At 43.7% G+C, this 18457-nt stretch overlaps 1 protein-coding gene across 7 annotated transcripts in view; it reads right to left on the bottom strand.

Moving 5' to 3' along the window:
* TRAK1 (trafficking kinesin protein 1) overlaps positions 1–18127 on the bottom strand; it is a 138770-nt gene extending 120643 nt beyond the window's left edge. For 2 of the 7 annotated variants that reach the window (XM_074840846.1, XM_074840903.1), the window contains exon 1: positions 16748–17134. The gene's annotated coding sequence lies outside the window, so the exon portion shown is untranslated. Of the gene's footprint in view, positions 1–16747; positions 17135–17470 lie in introns of those variants that run through there. The other 5 variants (XM_074840873.1, XM_074840912.1, XM_074840856.1 and 2 more) reach the window with 4 other exon arrangements.
* Between the last annotated feature and the right edge of the window lie 330 nt (positions 18128–18457).

Here is an 18457-nt window from a genome sequence, read left to right as displayed (position 1 = left end):
ATCTCAGCACAGGCTCATGTGACCACTCCTGACACTGGCCCCCAACCCAGGCAAAAGCACAGAAACACTTAAAGGTTGGACACATCCATTCATTCTCACTTGATTTGCATTTCACTAAAGAACCAACAAAGGGAGCAAGTTGAAATGCTTACATTTCAAGCAGTTCAACAGTCACTGTTTCCATAGGATTTCCCCATGCTTCTTTCATTACGTTTCAGTTTAGCTGAGCACTCCCTATTCCATAAAATGAAGCTACTCATAAAAATAACTGCAGGTCTCAGTGATCCAGGGTTAGAAACATAAAATGCTTTAACTGCACTGAACTGTACTACAGAGGCGTTGGGATTCTCCCCCCCCCAGGTAAACTCACGGACTATCTTCCATTCCTGTCCATTTAGTTTATGCACAAATAAATGTTTCTACCTGCTTTCTTCTAAACATGTTCAAAAGCTGATTTATAAAGGAAAAAACCTTTATTTCAAAGAGAAAAAAAAAGAAAAAACAAGGCAGAAGAACAAGGAACTTAGGAAATGGAACTATGTTTTAGCTCACACAGAGTCAGCAGTGGGCATTAACAGCTTTTTGTTACACAGACGTTTTAGAGAAATGTTTGCGATTTCCCATGCCCAAAGGATGTGACTAGCAAAACAGTACCATGGATTCTGTGAAGGTGGGAACAAAGAAAGCAAGGCGGGGGGGGGGGGGGGGGGGGGGGGGGAGGTGCCCAAGACTTTCATTACATTTCAGTCCACCCTCCGTACTCTTTACTCTTTCATCTACACAAAAACGTAGGTAGCCTCCAGCAGTCAACACGTATGAGTTCAGTTTATTATTTAATACAATGCGCACAGATGCACTCATGAAGGGCTAGACCTGACCCAATAACTGACTGTCTCTAGCACAGACAGGAGATGCAAGCATTTCACAGCCAAGTTTAGTCACTGGCAAAGCACGAAGGGGTAGCTACTTTAGCAAATTACTGTATCCACAGTAACAACAGACTGAATACTGAGCTCCAAATTCCACGAACAACCCATTTAATCAGTCTACTATGAAACACCAATATGTGACACTAACAGCCTCATCAAAGAATGTTTTCATTTCCCATGAGGGAGAGAGGGTACAAAAACCCAAAAGCAGATAAAGGCAACACTTTGTAAATTCCCACGTTGTCCAACAATGTTGGCCCACTTTAAAAGAAGAGCACATAATCTTTCTTCATTTGCACCACATCACTGAATAACAAAGGGAAAAAGAAGAGAAAATACAGAACAAGTTACTTTTTAGTTTTATATAAAAGCACTGAAGTCTGAGAAAGGCTAATACAGGAGATCAGCCCAGTTATAGTGATCAATTTGGCTGTGACAAACATAGTCATGCATCAGTTATATGCCTTACTCCTCTGCTAGCCCTCGATCTGATCCGTAACTTCTCTCAGAGCTATGAGATCAAGATACATTTTAGGTAGCATTTTTACCTCGAGTCTCACAATTAGGCCATTAAACTACACACACGGTCTTAGTTCTGACTTCACTATGCAAAAAGTACATTTTAAGAAACTAGGCAAACTGTCCCACCTTTCCAACCAAAATCTAAACATCAGCAAGAACAAGGTCAAAGGAGAATCAAAAACCTGCAGTAGGAAAGTATCTATAGAAAGAAAAGATGCACCCTCAAACATCCGTTTGATCATAAATTCTTAATACCAAAAATGGTACAACGCAACTGCCTACATACAGAAGGCTGTATGTATGTGGCCATGCTGTAGATTTCTGACTGCACATATGGCAAACCCACTTCATTCCCACCTTAAATTGCAACTGGAGAGCTAACCATGCAATGGCAGCAACAGCTGTGTCACAAGTGTTGACTGCGGCAAAGATCTGGGCTGGCACCAATAATGAATTACATGGCTTTTTAAAAATAAATTTGACATCAGACACATTAAAGAAGTCTTCTGTTGCTGTGCTGTTGCTTGTGTAACAGATACAGTAAATACAAATAAGACACATGATGCCCTTCAACTTAGCAGAAAAGACTGCTGTTCATGAAACAAGCATAACTAACAAAGTTCACCTCCATAAATTAGCTCACAACGGATGGCTCGGAGTGGGCACGTAACTACTGCTGTCTCCAGATTTTGTTTCCTCATTTGCTAGAGGTCCAAACTCCTTTTCCCTTTCTGTCTGGTACTACATGCTGTAGCTCCAAGTCCCACGTGACAGAAAGCAGGTAGACAAGGAGTCTTTCTAAGTGGGTTAGTACTTCCACACTTCAAAGACACAGACCCTAGCCATCTACACTGCAGTTGCACTATTTTGTTCAATAGAACATTATCTGCACACAATTTACAAGTGCTCAGCCTTAATCTACTTACAAGATTAAACTAGTGAACAGGAGAAGGCCAGGAATCTTAACCTGCATGCTTTCTAGCCCATCTGCATGCTATGTTCTTCCTCTCAGTGATTTGCAATTTATCCAGAAAACAGTCTTCCCTTCCTATTTCAACATGTGCCTTATTGAGCACTTGTCCTGATAGAACTTGTATTTTGCTACTCAAGAAGCTACAGGTTGAGCTGTAAAACAAATGATTACCTCAGAGACAGACACAATGCAAACACTGTATAACTGCAAAGTACAATCATTGATAGACACAGTTACCACAACCTATAATAATTCCCGCTTGGCCCGATTCCCATCTTTCTGGAAATATGTCTCTTGACACTATTGCTGCAACACAGTCTGTCGAAGATTGGGGGTGGACGGGGGAGCTGTTTTAACATTATAAACTAATCACAAAGCTCATAAATAATTATCAGATCACAGACATATGCAGCTATAGAGTAGCCTAGAGACCCTCCAAACCGCAATTAAGCTTGGTTAACAAGACAGTCCCCTACCTTACACAGCCTTAATATTCAGAGTTACAATTTGATTCACATCAGCTGAGCACTTTTTATATAAAGAGGTGATAGGCTCCAGTGAAAGTCACTTGGTTAAACTTAGCTCAAAGGGTAACAAACCCTAGAAGCACACACCCCAGAATAATCAGCTATTTCACTATGTCTGCATCTTGTGCCAGTTGATATCCCCATCTTGAATAAACATCTAAGCAAGAGTTAACAGAAGTGGACAGCACACTGTTATTACTGCAGCTCTGTACTGATTTTTGAGTTGGGCATCCTTTGCAGACAAGAGGCAAAACGTGGACAAAATACCCAAGACAGCATCACTGTGCTAACTTGCATTTACCAGCACTGAGCTGAGAGAGGTTAACAGACTAACTCCGTCCTCCTGTTTACACCATCTCCCAACCAAACTACCCCATCTGCAAACCCACTCTTCTAGGTGCAAATGGAAATTGGTCCAAAAATAGTGTCAGTGTTGCCAAGAAATACATTTGGTCCTTTCCTGCCTTCTCACTTAAGCTGCACACAAAGTATTATACCCCGGGGCACAATGAAAAAATGGAAGCATTGGTGCATAAGTACTACAAGAGTCATTTGCAAGTGCAGAAGACAATTGTTTCATGCTTTCATTTGTTTTGTGGTCATTTAGAAGTATGAAACTACAAAAGCTCCATCCAGAGTAAAACAAACATACACTGGGCAGAGCTCACATCAGCGGAGATCTCTTAACCTGAAGGTCAGATTGTCAGCACTGCAACTGTGGAAGCAGCTGCTGACATTTTGACATGGTCCATATATTGCAGCATGCAAGATCGAAGAGATTGTAATTCAGAGACAAACTGGAGGTGTCAAGGATTTCACACTCTTCTACCTCCACAGCTGAGGGACTGTATATACTAACTATATTCAGTCATGTGCACTACTGTATCCAACAATACTAATTTAGGCTTTTTTTTTTTTTTGTAAATTAAAAAGCAGAGAAGCCCAGAGGTCAATACAGGCTCCCAAGACAAAATAATAGCCATTTTGGACCAAACGTCATGTCTTGTAATGTAATGGATCCTTCCAAATTCTACTCCCCCTCCCTCCCCTCCCCCAAAACACACTCACCCACCCAATGACTACATTATTTCTTCTCCACCTTTTTCACTTCAGGCACATTAAGGGTGAGTGATCTTCACACAAAAAGCAACAAGTAACAACCTGTTTAACCATTGTGACTCAAATCCGGTTTTGCTGTTCAAGAGTGTAAATCGTAAACTATGTTGAAGCTCATTTTGTTGGCTCCTGTAATTACTTACCAGAAGAGCAAAGATAACTGTCAAGACAAAAAAACCCAACCAACCAACCAACCCAACCCTTTTAAAATCAGTAATCCACCACCTCACGATCTGGACTTTACTCAAGGAACTGTTCCCGAGTTACAGGGCCATATTCTGCTTTTCATAATTGATAGGCATTTACATCTGCACATATCAGTTTCCAATTCCTATTAAAATCTATTTTCCAAGAGGTTAGTGAGTCTACTTGTTCAGAAATGCCTTTTTTTAAGATCAGTTTTAACAGGCACTTTAAGGAGCTTTTGTTAGACATGGAATACAGTTAGGTATCATAAATTCTACTGGCCACCACAGCCATCTCCGGGGTTTATTATAAAAATCTGGCATACTCTGTAGGTCCTCCTAGACAACAACTTCTTGGTATCTTTTGTGAAAAGATATTTAGAAAATAAATTTATGAAAGAATTATTTCAATTTTGGTGGTTATTTTTTAAGAGCTAAATCATAAATAAGACCTTCACTTGCATTTTATCAGTTCCATTTAACCTTGCTTGTTAATTTCTCTTTTAAATGCCTCTGTGTAACTAGTTGCTACCAAGAACTTTACAAACCATTAACTGACTCCCTGTAAAGAAAAAGAGGAGATTGCCAATTTCTCTTTGAGCTCTTAACTGAGAAGTAATGTAAAACCTGACATACAAAACAAAGCCAGAGAAACAGTATGGCAACAAAAAAAACCCCACACAACCACAAAAGCAGGAAGAAAACGTAGAGAAGATTATCCAGTGTCAGAATTCATAAAAGATGCTTGCAAATGTCTTTAGTGCCCTTTAAGAAAATCCAGTGCCTCAATATTCTGAGATCCCAGGAGTTCAAAATCCTTTCACTTCTCCAGTGGTAACTGACAATACCACTGAACAAGGCAGTGATCAAAACAGTCCCTCACAAAGTCTATTCCTTAGTTTCACCTATACTCAATTCCAAGTTGCCACACAACTGTATTGTAAGTTTTCTATCACAAAACAAACAACAGTTTCCAGTCAGAAATCAAGGCAATCAGGAACCACCAATTCCTGTTCAGAAGAGAAAATAATTACCTGTTGTAGGATTCACCTCAGAGCCAGAACAGGCCGAAGCCCTGTAATTTCACGCCTTCCTGATCTCTGGAGTTAGAATGAAGTATAGCTGTTCAGTCTAAGAGTTCACCAAATCAAAAAAAAAAAAAAAAAAAAAAAAAATCTTTTATTGCCCACAATACTGCTTGCTTATCTTATCTTTTCCAGAGAAAGGTCTGAGGACAAAGAGAACACGGTATTACATCTGCTGTAACAAGTCCTGTTATAAGCTGACCATTTTCCTGACTCTGCAGCCCCTCCTATTTCCTCTTACTCATTTCTCCTGCTACAATATTATATCATGTATTTATCTTCAAGTTATCCTTGCTGGTCATAGGATCAAAACAATAGGCTTGCTGTCAGGTGCTTTTAGGAATTTCCTCTCAGCCTTCTTGACAAAGTAATTGGTGCTAATTTACCATCTCAGATAACAGAAATAGGACAGGATATTCAATCTTCCCCACGCAGTTCTGCAAACCAAGATTACTAAAATTATGTTTACTGCTTTTATTAGGGAAAAAAAACCAAATAAGCAAACCAGAAAAACTCCCACACAACTAGCAAATGATACAAGTTTGATAACATTAACTCTCATTTTTAGAGAGCACTACATAACTTAATGCAGACACGTTAAATACAAGGTGTGGTGTTACTCACCTAAAGCAAACTGAACACTAATTGGCCCCGCCTGCACACTCCTGCCTTGCCATTGCGCCATCTCCAGCATTCATCTAACTCCCTGAGAAACACAAACTGGCAAAAAACTAAAAATCCAAGAAATAAAACCAATTTTTCAAAACATGTTTTTCCAATTTGCCTCCCTGACTTATTTCCCCATTGGGTAACAGAGCGAAAGATCGGTGAACAAAAGCAGTACAACACATAGCTGGTGCCAGGGTAGGACTATTCCCACCAGAGATGGCAAACTCTGAGACCAGGCTAATCTGGCTGCAAAAGCACTGCCTTCAGGCACATGCCTTCCCAGCATCTCTACCTGATATTAGTGTAGGCTGCCCTAAAAGCACAGCCCCACTACCACACACTTAGCGTGAAGCCTTATATTCCCATCACCTTTTTTTCCTCACAGAGTCCTCACAGAGCCACCGGCGCTTGTACCACTCCATGTCAATGGGATCAGGAACGCAACCTGGTTGAAAGGCTAAGCCAAGGGAAGGGGGGAGGCAGGACAGGGAGAACACACAGAGGGTGATGTGTGAAGTATTTTTCATCTAGATCAACTCTTTGAGCTGGGCCGTGGCATGGCCGTACAAGCAGCAGTGCATGAGGGAGGGGTAAGGATGGGGACGGTAGACTGCCCTCTTCTGCAGCTTCAGTTGCTTGTCAGGTAACCACTTTTTTTTTTTTTTTTTTAAAGAGTCAAACCACTAAACCAAGGCACTCTATTGGCTTTCATTGTCACCTGCTTTTAGGCAGTGACTCCCAACTTTTATCTGCAGCTTTGAGGATTTTCAAATATTGATGTTGCAATGTTATCTTCCAAGCTTCACTGCCATGAGAACAGCAATCCCTGGTGGGACTCAAATCAGTATTTCCATTAACTGCTGTGTGTGTTTACCTATGGCACCACAGGACTGAGAGAAACCACTAGGTGAACACGCAGAGACAGAATATACAGAACCTACACAAGCATTAACCTAAGGCTTAACAGCAATGGCCTCTTCTGGAGATATAGAGATGAAGTTTCAGTTTCAACTTACCCAGACTAATTCAAGTCATATGAAACTGAAACTGAGAAACTGAATGGCAGCTGAAGGGCCAAGAAACATTTTTGTTCTTGTTGAATTCATACCTGCTGGAAGAGCAGCTGTGCTACATTTACAAATCCAAGAAATAATCCATTTAGTCAGTTGGCAGAAAGAAATAAAGTCAGACTTAATCCCAAGATTTTTTAAAAGGAAAAAAATAATGATGCTGAACAGTAAGAACCATTTAGAAGTGCAGTTCTGTCCACCTGAACTGAAACTTCTGTCCAAGTCACGTGAAAATTTTTTTAAGGAATCAGCAGTTTTACTTTAGTAAATACATGAAATTGATTCCATTTCTTAATTCTTACTGGATATATTCATATAGATCGAAATAGTGCATTCATATTACTTTAGGATCAAAAGAACACATTTACAGCCACATTTCATAGAATCATAGAATGGTTTAGGTTGGAGGGTACCTTTAAAGATCAACTAGTCCAACGCCCTGCAATGGCCAGGGACATCTTTCACTAGATCAGGTTGCTCAAAGCCCTGAGCGTTTCCAATGATAGTGCATCCACAACTTCCCTGTGCATATCATTTAAGGTCCTATGAGCAAGATACATTTCCTGCCATCAGGTATCATCAACAACAATTTGGGAATAGGAATAAGATACAAAATGTCCCTCAACAAATTAAAGAAGATCATAATAAAATCACAAATGCTGCATTTAAGAAATCCACTCTCTGCTTTTAGGAGATATATTCAGCATCCATACCCAAAGTGCACTGGCATCAATCTTCCTGCCCCATCAGGGCTCAGAAGCTGCTCATTAGAGTTAGGTATCTACCGTGAAATGCTAATTCTATGTTTATTCACTTTGAACTACACTTCGTTGTGATCTTTGCCTTTACATACAAACACCCTTAGCTTTAATACATTACTCATTCCATAAAAGCAGTTACCTAATTATTTTTTTTTAAAAAGAGACAGCAATACCCCCATCAACAAAACAAAAAAGATTCCTATCCAAACATTTCAAGTAAAAAATCTTATTTCCCTCCTCTCTTTCCTCCTATGCAGTATAACAGTACAGGGAGACATTAATAACAAAACTTTACATTTTTCTTCCTTTATGTCAACATACAGCAGGTATCCTCTGAAAATTTATAAATAGTACAAAATGGGTGCAGTGTTTACTCTTGGAGGGGGAAGGTTAGTAAGTCAGGCTCAAGAAGCTCTGAGACTGACTTACCTAGAACAGTCACCAGTGAGCAAAGTGAGATGGTGCTGTCTTGAACATGTTGTGTTCCCATGTCAGACTCCCATTTTGAACACTGATCTGTTTCAAAACAATACCCCACGGTTAGCTTAATAGTCCATCAGTTTTACTGAAGGCAAAAAGAACACAGAAATTTCACTAAAATCACTATTGTAACAGTAGCACCATCTTATCCTGAACAACCTCTGACAGACATGTATTTAAAACTTCTGTAAAATGCACTCAAATTGAGCAAGTCATATACTCTTCAGAGAAAGGAGTCTTCTGGCCCACCTGGAGAGAATTAGTAATGTATACTATCAACCTCAGTACTGTAAATAAAAAAGTGCAAGTGTAGCACTCGTGTTTACTGAGGAGTCTGCCTGTGTCAGACACTCTACCTTGTCAGGTCCTAAACAGCTAATACCACAGAGCATGCCTGGGATCCTAAGAGATCCTAAGAGACTGACAGGCTTATAACAGAGATTCACAAGAACTGGATTTAATTCTAGTAACGGCACCAATTCCCGAGTTACATCAGTCAAATGTTTTGATCTTGCTGACCCTCTTCATCCTTTGTAATGTAAGAGAAGACTGTGACTCATGAATGCTTGAACAAACTCTGTTCATTAGAGGTTTATGTTGAACGTTTTGTAGCTTTTGCAATGTAAAAGGGCAAAGTATTTAAGAGTTGCATTCCCCTGAGGTACTGCAGTTCCTAAATGAAATCTCATTTAGTAGATAAAAGCAATACACGTGAACGTCATGGACAACTCTATGTTCTCCACAGAAAAATGACAGCATGACAGTAGAGACCACTTTGGACTTTGGGACAAGATTGTATTCTGCCAGATAAGCGTGGTACCTAACCTTTCTCAGTCTTTTCATTCTAGCAGCTTTGGATGTCTTGCAAAATAAGATTTTTGAGAAAGCCATTATGGAGTAAAATTCTAGGGAACAAATAAAAAGTAGTCAAAGGTTACAAACATTTCAGACAATGAGAAAAAGCACTTTCAGTTCATACTGCTTTATATTGGAAATTTGTGGCTCCTGAGTCAGGCACGAGTCACTGGGTCAAACCATAACATGCTTATCTACCACCTGACAAGATTACATAACCCTCAGGAAATACAGCCATAAAGGACTGATCTTGCTATGACCTTCACACGTGCAGGTTTGCAGAACTCCTTACAGGACCAAAGCCTCTAAGAAGGTAACGGTTTTGGTAGACACTGATCTCCACCCCCTCCATAAATTCCTGGAAGTGATCATTACTGTAGTATTACCACACAAAGCAGAAGTCTACCACTCCTTTCTGAAAGCAGTGCAACTTGTGACTACAGGAGATCTGTAATACGAAACCGTACTACCAGAAAGATTGATTTCCTCCTCATCACTTTACATCAACAGCGTATAAATCCTCAGAAATACAGCTAGTAGGATCAGTCACAGCTGCAGAGAAAGAAATTCCATTCAAGACAGGTTAAAAGGACAGTCTACGGACCTTGACATTGCTCCAATGTCTTCCAGTTCTGCTCATTTTACAGGTACCACTGGGGCAATAGGTTTGCATGGATCTGAACTACAGGGTTTCTGCTTACTGTGGTGGAGTGGACGGTGTCCCCTGGTGAAGCATGCAAATGTGCAGCATCTGATGATGAAACTAGGCTTCCTGGGACAGGCAATGCTGTTAGTAATACAAGCTCCACTTCTGCATACTTTAAAGAGGACAGTAAATGTAAAAGTCTGTATTTCCCACAAGCAGCAGACATTGATGTAATTTTTTTTTTAAAATACCCCTCTCTTCAAACAAAACTGCACTTCAGTATTCTCTAGGACACCAAATTATGACCATAATTCACGCAGTCCTGACTTGCATGAAATTAAAGTCCAATATGACATTACCAGCACCTGCCTTTAAAAAGGAGAATTTATGTGAACATACAATACAGAAGTGCACTGACTGGCTCCAATTTACAGTAATCAACTAATCTCCTCAGAAGTGCACATAACTATTTCAATGTATCCACAGTTTTCATTCTTCTCCTCTAGGCTATAAATGTTTCCACTGTATGAACATTTTCCTAACCTTTGGTTTCTATTAAAAGATGGGACAAGTTAACTCAGCATTATTTTAAACTTCTTTGAAAACTAATGATAAGCAGTTTTTTCCATGTTTTGTTTGAAGCACTGTAACTATTACATAGCAAAGCGGGGTGGTGACATGCTTATGTTTTTCCTTTAGCAGCTGTAAGACAGGTGGGAAACTAGATGAGAGAGGCGATCCTGTCCCTCTACTCAGCATAGTGAGGCCACACCTGTGTCCAGTTCTCGGCTGTCCACTGTAAGAGAGACATGGACATACTGGAGAGAGTACAGTGAAAGGACAATAACAAAAAGAAAGGAGACCAGAGCATCCCTCCTGTGAGGAGAGGATGAGAGCTGGGACTGTTCAGCCAGGAGAAGAGAAGGCTCAGGGGGTATCATATCAATATATATAAATACCTGAAGGGAGGGTGCAAAGAAGACAGAGCCAGGCGCTTTCCAGTGGTGCCCAGTGACAGGACCAGAGGCGATGGCCACCAACTGAAACACAGGAGGTTCCCCCTGAACATCAGGAAACACTTTTTCACCATGAGGGTGACTGAGCACTGACGCAGGTTGCCCAGGGAGGTGGTGGAGTCTCCATCCTTGGAGATATACAGGAGCTGTCTGGACATGGACCTGGACAATCAGCAGTAGGTCGCCCTGCTTGAGCAGGGGGGTTGGAGCAGATGACCTCCAGAAATCCGTTCCAACCTCAACCATGCTGCGATCCACCAAACACAAAGTGGCACACTTTCCACAAAGCTCCTATCTTCACGTAGGACCATGAAGTCGATCTTGTTCTTTTATAACACATTGCCCGCAAAATCCCAGAAATACAAACTCTTAATCACTTTGTATTTCTCTTCTTTGCACTTTCTCTCTACACCAGTCATTTTCATCCTGGTGTTCACTGATTTCCTTAAAGGGTCTGCAAAAAGAAACCAAGGAAATAACTTTTATATGCTTTCCTACATGTTAAGACTTAAAGGTATTTGCAGACCTCCTGCAAAGTACCAGAGATTCACAAATTAAAAGCAGTAGGGGGGGAAAAAAGTGACTGTCTTAAAACCTCTCACTTCTACTTTCCAAACCCTTCAGAACACATCCTATAAAAGAAATTTTAAATAAAACAAACACAAACCATGAGCAATTTTCAGATGGCTTCTTCACTAAGAAAGCAACATTTAATGAAAAATACCTGTCTATTTTTTCCCCAGTAATTACAAACAGATATAGAAGTCTTAGCTCAGACCAACACTTCAGGATGGAGCCATAAGCTCATAGTTTCAATAATCAAACTAGATCACCCAGTTTTTCCTTCTGGTCTTATGGTCTATGAAGAAAAACATCTACCTGCTGATGTTATAAAACCTAAGGAAAAAAACTTCTGCTGATTTTGTATGAGTTTTAAAAAAGGAAAGCCTTTCCAAAGAAGTCTGCTAAGAACAAGTAAGTGAAGAAGGCAGAAGGAAGACAAGTTCAGTTTTTTTCTAAGGTTAGTTCCTATTACTTTATCTAAAATCATACTGGTTTACCCATTAAGTTTTGAGGACTGCATTATTCACCATAGAGACTATAATTTGTGGTCATCTTGCTCAGGAAAGAACACCAGAAATGCAGAGTGAATCAGAAGTTAGCAAAATTAAAGTATTCAAATTTATTCTTAAGTATATTCTCATTCTGTATCATAAAGGATAATGTCTGTGTATAGCCTAAGAACATCAACTACTCAGTATTTCTCTCTTCTGTTCGTACAGGTGCTGGGAGTCAAGAATATTCCGTGATAACACAGATATGTAGCAGGTTATTGTAAGCCTCAGCATTAGCATCTCACCTACCAACACACAACTGGCATTGGTTATATCAGAGCTTAGAGCGCGGCAGTTTCTAAATCAGCTTATGCTCACTGAAGACTTTCCCTCCTGACACCAAAGCCTCAGCCACTGACTCCTACTGCTTCCTTTGCCTCACTGTTAACAGCTGCTCATCTGCCCAGAGGATGAACAGTGATTGAAAATTAACCTTAAAACCAGTTCTCGGCTAAGTCACGGAATAGATTTCCAGCACCACAATATGGAAGTGTACAGAAAAGTGAATCCACAGCCAGGAGAAAATTTGCTTTGCTGGGCAGCAACATGGTCTTATTGCAAAAGCCAATAATGAAACTTTGCAAGAGCTTTTAAACCAAGCTCTTCTCACATTTCCTTCCTTCTTTCTATTACTGACAGCTACAGTGTTCCAAACTTCTGCTATAAACGCAAGCAAAAACAACTGGGCTCTAATATATGTTAATCCATTTGAATACTTAAAAAAAAAAACAACAACCCACCCACAACCAAAAAAACCGCGCACACAAGGAAATACAACAGTTAAAGAGTAGCAGCATCATTTGGGTTTACAGCATCTAATGGACTGCAAGGTGAAACAGTCCTGTCCAGAGAAGACATAAGATAAGGCAAAGGATTGACTCCAGTACAGTCACTAACAGATTTAACTAAAGCAAATCTGCCAACATAATTGAATTTAAGAATTATCTCTGAGCTAATCTACTTGTGCTATCAATAAGCCTCTTAACTGGGCAACCATAAGGAGGATGACTTTTTGCACTGTAATCAATAGGTTCCAATAAAAAGAGAATTATTGATGAATCAAAGTTCAAATAAAGGACAGTTTTAGACCAAGAATATTAGCGGTGAACTCCTGAAATGTATTTAGGAGACACCACATTATTCACTACCAAGTAAAATAAGACTGTAAACTCACAGAACTATCTCAGTCAAACTACAGAGTAAGCAGGAAGGCTCTGAATCAGACACCAACTGGTATCTTGGAAAACCTACACAGGAAGTTAATTCTCAAGATTTTTATCTTTCCCAGTAGCAGTGATCCCACAACTGAATCCACAAAACCAAGCCCTCCACACAAGTGCAGCATTCCAAGGAGGCAATGGCATTGCTCATGGAGTTTTAATGATAGAAATGTGACTCAGAAACATACCTTCAGAGCACAGGCATTGTGGATCACAAACCAGTTTGACAGTTCCAGCATTACAAAGCTTCGTATGTTAAGTGAGCTGCCTACAGCTGACATGTAATAGCTGTCATTTAGTGACTAGAAAGCATTTCTCCTACTTACTATGTTTTTATGATTACTCTGAAAGCCACTTGGTGCGCAGTTGCTACTGGAATCTATTCCTTTTAATAGCCCTTATGCAACACACGAGTGACAATCTCATTTGACAGCAGAAACAAGAAACAATTTGACCACCATACATGAAAATGCCAGTATGCCTTTGGTCAGTTCACATGTAATTTAAATGTATTTATTCTTTAATCTTGGTCTTGGTGGCATCACTAAGCTTCCTATGGAGGCAAAACTGCCATGTACATGTGGAGAAAATGAATAGTTCACAAAAGGAAAACAGAACCCGTTATAACAGTCTACCTATCAACAATAGCTCTCTGACCAACAGGCTAAAACACAGCTCCTCACTCCATATTGTAGTTATCAGGACTTCTCATATCATACTGGTCTGTCTGTTCTTGCATTAATATACAAGTACTGTGAAATAAGCAGCGCATGGAATGAAGTGACAGTTTTGTGAGAGTTAAAATGAGGTTATTCAAAAAGTTGCACTGATGAAGTAACTGGCCTAATATTGGAGACTTATTAGAAGCGGCACCTCCTTTTGGAAACAGAATAGTCATTACTTCAAAACTTGAAACAAAGAACACACCACTTTCTGCAAACTAACAAGAAACACTCCACCAACCTTGACTTGAGTACCACGCACAATGTACAACACCCAGACAACACAAAACAAATGATGTCCCACAAATGCTACTTCTGATCCTAGCAGAGGGAGCACTAAAGCACACCAAATCTGGGAATCGAAGAAAATTATTTTAAAGACTTCGGAAAGAAATAGATTTCAAACAAACGTAACTCATGCACTGCCTTCCCCCTTATCTCCCCTCCCCAAGGAATTTTAAGTAACATTGGAAATTGTTAAGAAAAAAAACACGTACAGCTTTTAGAAATGGTGAAAGGTTTGTTTTTAAACTTCTTGCCTTTCGATATTGCAGATGCTGCCTCAATAGCACTCATTCTGAGAATTCATTCTGCTGAGTTATTAGAAAAAAAAAAAGTATCTTGTATTCAGCTTATCACCCATCATAGCAGATACAGTGGGAAGTTTCAGCATTTCTCCTTTTCAGCATTATACGGTGACAAGACTAAGAAACAATAGTATTGACCAAGTGCATATTTCAAACAAAAACATTTAACCTGCACTGATTTCTACGACACTAATCTCATTCTTCTATCCCAAAGTAGATTGGCCAGAATATTTCTAAACTCAAAAGAAAATCCTCAGAGGACATGGAAAGGTTAGGATCAAATTACTTCTACAAAAGCAGCTGGTAATCTGTTACAGAAGACAGAACGTGTGAAGCAGCAAGGAGCTCAGGTGTGAGCTGCAGCAGGGAGGCGCAACAGGAGCTCCAAACAGTTCCAGGCAAATCTTTTCAATCTCATCTTGCTCTCTGGTACATCCAGGTTCACTTACTCCCACCAACTCTCACCTGCATTCCACAAACTGACGGAGTGCCAAGTTAACATCCGTTAGTATAAAGGGCAAAACTTGCAGATCTCGTGCTGGTACTGCTTCATTAGTCAGGACTCTGGATTAAACTAGTCAGATGCTCAGAGGCTGCAGAAGCAACTTCATATTTCAGTGAGATGTTACACACACGCATATCAAACATGGAACACTACATATAGAAATGTATGTGCCTAATCACATTAATGCTTCCTCAGCATACTGGTGTGCTACTCAGTGCTCCAGAACAGGCACCAAGCTCAGTTATGAACTACAAGATTTTTGTTAAGGGTTTTTTTGTACTACATCCAGAGAAACTCTACTTATTTCCACCACTGTCATCCACCATGCAGTTAAATCCACTGGCAAGCAGGAGTTCATTCATGCAACTGACAGAAACTTTTGTTTTACTTCAACAGAAATTTAAATTCTATCCACACATACAGCTGTCTGGTCTTCGCCTCAACTCACTAGCTCACAGAAAAAGTTTAAAACTCTTGCCTTCCATGAGGATGTTTACCGTTCTGTTTTTCCTCCCTTATAACGATGCCCATTGAAAAACAGAGAAGTAATACGTATAATCATGGCTTATTTTCTTATCTGTTGTCATCACAGGTTGTTCTGGCTCAATTAAACCAGACTACAGTGCCTCAGAGAAGGCACAGCTTTGTGAATATGGTTCCTGGGCTGGGGGACAACGCTCCTTCCTCCAGGCTTCTTACAGAAACTCCGGAAGAGCCCTGCTAGGTACAACCACATTTAAACACAGTTCAGTTCCAGTACGGTCCGAAGCCAGAGCATTACTTACAGCACATGAAACTGTGTAACACACAGCAGTGAAACATGCACATATGGCAAACTGGTCACTCTAACTGTTGTTTGTTTTGGTTTTTGGTTTAGCTTGGTTTTTTGCTGTTGCTTTCCTGATTGCAAAAACCATTACACCCACGATTTAATCTCAGTGGACTGAAAGGTTCAAATAAGGTTACAGATTACAAGACAGAGGAAAGCATCCACGTGGGATACTTCTCTCAAAGTCTGAGCACGGGAGAACAAGCCCGGGCTCCCACCCTTTACAGATGTTCCATGTTTTGGACATTCCCCACTCTTCCCTAATCTTACCTGAAAATAAACTCATCTAAACATAAAGTTCAAAATCGTCAGCAGCAAACCAACGCAGACACTAAAATCTCGAACTTGATAAAAACCATAATGGAATATTTTGGTCTTTTTAAATAGAGGTATCCAGAATCCCTGACGCTAAAGAAACCAAGTTCGTATTTGTATGTTCCTCCCCACCGGCTACCAAAGGTACCTCTATAAGCGGGGGTCCTTCTAACTGACGGCGGCAGCAGCCTACCTGTAAATAATTCACAGGCCAAATTTTGCAAGCGATTCTTGACCTTCGGCAAACAACGAACCCAAGAGCCTCTTTCCTTTAAAGGGGTGGAAGGGACAAAAGAGCACAGGCACCAAAGACGCGGCGCTCCGCCCGCCTGCTCCCAAGGTCGCCCGGTGGCCACAGGGCTGCGGGGGCCCCGAAGGAGGAGCCGCCGCCGCACGGCGCTCAGCCACCCCTCCGGCTCCCCGGCAGGGGCAGCAGGCCGCGGCCGCCACGGCGCGGAGCCCAGACTCTCCCCCCCCCTCCCGCTCACCTGAGGAGACGCGGCGAGCGGGGACACCGGCAGCCCCGCCGCGCTATAACACCACCACCACCCCCCCCCGCCGAACCGTTACGCGCCAAGCGGCGGCGGCACCTCTGCCCTCCCGCCCCGCCGCGCACTCACCCCGCTCCGGGCCCCCCAGGCGCAGGGGCGCGGGCGGCGGCGCCCCCGCGGGCCGGGGGAGCCTCGCTGCCGGCGGCGGCCACCTCCGGGCTGCTTCTCCCCTCACGGCTCGCCCGCGGCCCGCGCCGCCGGGAGGCCGCGGCGGGCAGAGCGCGGGAGCTGCTGCTGCTGCTGCGGCCGCCTGGCTGCCGCCGCCGCTTCTCCCGCCTCCCGCCAGCGCCTCATGTGCCCTCCTCCCCGGTCGCCGCGCGCGGGCCGCCGCCGCTTCGGCTCCCCGCCCGCAAGCGGTGCCCGCTGCAAACCCCTCCCGCCGGGGGCAGCGCACGTGGGGCGGCTTCTGGCCGCGGCGCTCCTCCGCTCGCCTTCCCCCGCGCCGCGCGGCCTCCTCGGGAGGCGGGGCGGCGCGGACACCGAGGGGGCTGCGGCAGGAAGGGGGATGCCGCCGCCTCGGTGCTCGCCGCCGGCCCCCCGGCGGCCATTACCTCATGGCCCGGCCCTGCCGCGGAGGAGGGGCCGCCCGTCGCCCGGCAACCGGCCCCCTGCCGCGGCCCGGGCCGGCAGGACGAGCTGCCCTGCGCCGGGGCGAGGCGGGGGGATGTCTCCGCAGCGAGAGGCGTTCGTCGCTGCGCGGAGCAGCCCGAAGGCGGACGCGGGCAGCTCTGCCCCCCACCGCTCGCCCCGCTCCCGGGAGGTGGCGGACCGCCCGCCTTAGAAGTAACTCACCGCTGCTGCTTCGGCCGGGCCGCCCACGGCCAAACGTTCCCCGGCCCTCGGCGCTGTGGCTGCGCGGGGCCCGCTCCGCAGAGCAGCCGGGGCGCGGGGGGCCGGGCTGGCGCCGCTCCGGGGCTCCCGCCGCCCCGGCACGGCCGCCTCCCCCAGGACGTGAGCGGGCGGCTCCGCGGCTCGGGGACGGTGTAGCTGGGGCGGGAGCGGCCAGGGGAAGCGACCGGCGCCGACTGGGGAGGAGCAGAGGCACCCGCCGCGGTGCGGGGAGGGCCTCGGCGGGAGGCAGGGGCCGGTCCGCCCGGCCCGGCCTCCCCCGGCCCACCGCGGCTTCCCGCTCTCGGGGCGGGGGGCTGGCGCGGCGCAGAGCCGCTCGGCTGCCCGGCGTGTGCCAGCGAAGGGGGCTGCGGTTTTGACAAGTCTTGAGATTTCTTACGGCCACCTTGGCCGTCTCGCTTGTGAGTGACCTGGGCTGGCAGGGCCGGCTGACTACCGCGGCGACCTGGTCCTGGGCTTGTCACGGTGGATGCGAGAGCGCTGCCTGCCTGGGCTGGGCAAAAAGGCTTGAACAAAACCCTGGCCAAGAACCCAGCCGGGCTGCAGGGACGCTGGTGGACAGAACGACCGACACGGGAGTAGGAGAGAGGGTCGTGGTGAAAGTTTTGACATTCAAAATACGTGTTTCTTCGAGTTTGCTAGAGGAACGAAGGAGAGGAGCCTTGCCTGTGCCCTCCTGGAAAGTTGCAGTATGAGTGCAAGATGTATTGGACACCAGAAAATCTCCAAAGAAAAGGTTTGTTGTTAATGTCCCACCTACAGAGAAAAGCTTCAATCTGGGTTCTTAATAAATCTAATCATTAACAAACAACCCCAAAAAACCAAAACTAGAGGAAATTACGTCTTATTTCTGAAACTCACAGAACTGTTTGTTGAGGAGGGTTTGGTTGGTTCTGTTTACCGGCAAGGGAAGTACAGGATTGTGTCCAA

This window comes from Strix aluco, chromosome 1 (assembly GCF_031877795.1).
Source record: "Strix aluco isolate bStrAlu1 chromosome 1, bStrAlu1.hap1, whole genome shotgun sequence".
Lineage (NCBI taxonomy): Eukaryota > Metazoa > Chordata > Aves > Strigiformes > Strigidae > Strix > Strix aluco.
The sequence above is the reverse complement of the archived record's forward strand: the minus strand, read 5'-3'. Positions and strand labels throughout refer to the sequence as shown.